Source organism: Theropithecus gelada, chromosome 11 (assembly GCF_003255815.1).
Source record: "Theropithecus gelada isolate Dixy chromosome 11, Tgel_1.0, whole genome shotgun sequence".
In the NCBI taxonomy this organism is placed as follows: Eukaryota; Metazoa; Chordata; class Mammalia; order Primates; family Cercopithecidae; genus Theropithecus; species Theropithecus gelada.
In genome coordinates, this window is record NC_037679.1 from 116,020,378 (window position 1) to 116,023,032 (window position 2,655).

Genomic DNA, 2,655 nt, shown 5'->3' on the forward strand with positions numbered 1-2,655 from the left:
TCTGCCTCCCAAGCTCAAGCAATTCTCCTGCCTCAACCTCCCAAGTAGCTGCGATTACAGGTGCACGCCACCACGCCTAGCTAACTTTTTTTTTTTTTTTTTTTTTTTTTTTTTTTTTTGAGACGGAGTCTTGCTCTGTATTTTTAGTAGAGACGCGGTTTCACCATGTTGGCCAGGCTGGTCTCGAACTCCTGACCTCAAATGATCCACCCGCCTCGGTCCCCCAAAGTGTTGGGATTACAGGTGTGAGCCACTGTGCCTCTCTTTTAAAAGAAAACCACCTTATACATTTGCTAGAAGAGAACTTATTCACCCCTGTGGCTTTAGCTAATAAAAATGGTAAAAAATATAGACTTTCCTGAAAATTTTGTCACCCCCTGCTCTCAAAGACTCAATTTCTCCAGCTGAAAATGGGTATGATAATGTTGTTTCTCCTAAGAGGATTGTTGAGATGACTTAATGAACTCTGTACCACATAAAATGTTTGCCATACAAAAGGTATTCAACAAATAATATTTCCCTTAGTTTTTCTTCTCTCAAGGTTGACTTCTCTAAATGGATGTCCTATAGGCATTTTGGTAAATACTATCTGCCCAGCATCTTTGTCCTAGGGTTTTTCCCTCTCTCTCTCTCTTAGGTTGGTACAAAAGTAATTGCAGTTTTTACATTGTTGGAATTTGCCATCTGATATTGGAATACGTTCTTAAATAAATGTGGTTATGTTATACATCATTTTTATCTCATGATTTATTACTTACTGTTTATTTTATGTTTAGACTATGGAAATGATGTTTGGAAAAAAGCAAATTTGAGCAATTTTCTTATTCGAGTTCAAAATGGGCTGTAAAGCAGCAGAGACAACTCACAACATTAACAACGCATTTGGTGCAAGAACTTCTAATGAACGTACAGTACAGCAGTGGTTCAAGAAGTTTTGTAAAGGAGACAAACGCCAATATCATACTGAATGGTCAAAAACTGGAAGCATTCCCTTTGAAAACCAGCACAAGACAAGGATGCCCTCTTTCACCACTCCTATTCAACATAGTGTTGGAAGTTCTGGCCAGGGCAATCGGGCAGGACAAAGAAATAAAGGGTATTCAATTAGGAAAAGAGGAAGTCAAAACTGTCCCTTTTTGCAGATGACATGATTGTATAGAAAACCCCATCATCTCAGCCCAAAATCTCCTTAAGCTGATAAGCAACTTCAGCAAAGTCTCAGGATACAAAATCAATGTGCAAAACTCACAAGGATTCCTATACACCAAGATCAGACAGACAGCCAAATCATGGGTAAACTCCCATTCACAATTACTACAAAGAGAATAAAATGCCTAGGAATCCAACTTACAAGGGATGTGAAGGACCTCTTCGAGGAGAACTATGAACCAATGCTCAACGAAATAAAAGGACACAAACAAATGGATGAACATTCCATGCTCATGGATATGAGATCATGATAGAATGTATCTCCAAATAATAAAAGCTATTTATGACAAACCCACAGCCAATATCATACTGAATGGGCAAAAACTGGAAGCATTCCCTTTGAAAACCGGCACAAGACAAGGATGCACTCTTTCACCAAGAATCAATATCGAGGAAATGGCCATACTGCCTAAAGTAATTTATAGAATCAATGCTGTCCCCTTCAAGCTACCACTGACTTTCTTCACATAATTGGAAAAAAATTACTTTAAATTTCATGTGGAACGAAAAAAGAGCCTGCATTGCCAAGAAAACCCCAAGCAAAAGAACAAAGCTGGAGGTATCAGACTACCTGAATTCAGACTATACTACAAGGCTACAGTAATGAAAACAGCATGGCACTGGTACCAAAACAGATATGTAGACCAATGAAACAGAACAGAGGCCTCAGAAATAACACCACACATCTACAACCATCTGAACTTTGACAAACCTGACAAAAACAAGCAATGTGGAAAGGATTCCCTATTTAATAAATGGTGCTGCTGGGAAAATGGGCTAGCCATTTGTAGAAAGCTGAAACTGGATCCCTTCCTTACACCTTACACAAAAATTAACTCAAGACTGATGAAAGACTTAAAGGCAAGACCTAAAACCTTAAAAACCATAGAAGAAAACCTAGGCAATACCATTTAGGACACAGGCATGGGCAAAGACTTCATGACTAAAACACCAAAAGCAATGGCAACAAAAGCCAAAATTGACAAATGGTACCTAATTAAACTAAAGAGCTTCTGCACAGCAAAAGAAACTATCATCAGAGTGAGCAGGCAACCTACAGAATGGGAGAAAAATTTTGCAATCTATCCGACCGACAAAGGACTAATATCCAGAATCTATAAAGAACTTAAACAAATTTATGAGAAAAAAACAACTCCATCAAAAAGTGGACAAAGGATATGAACAGATACTTCTCAAAATAAGACATTTATGTGGGCAGCAGACATATGAAAAAATGCTCATCATCACTGATCATCAGAGAAATGCAAATCAAAACCACAATGAGATACCATCTCACACCAGTTAGAATGATGATCATTAAAAAGTCAGGAAACAACAGATGCTGGAGAGGATGTGCAGAAATAGGAACACTTTTACACTGTTGGTGGGAGTGTAAATTAGTTCAACCATTGTGGAACAGTGGTTGAACTAACATTGGGTGGGACA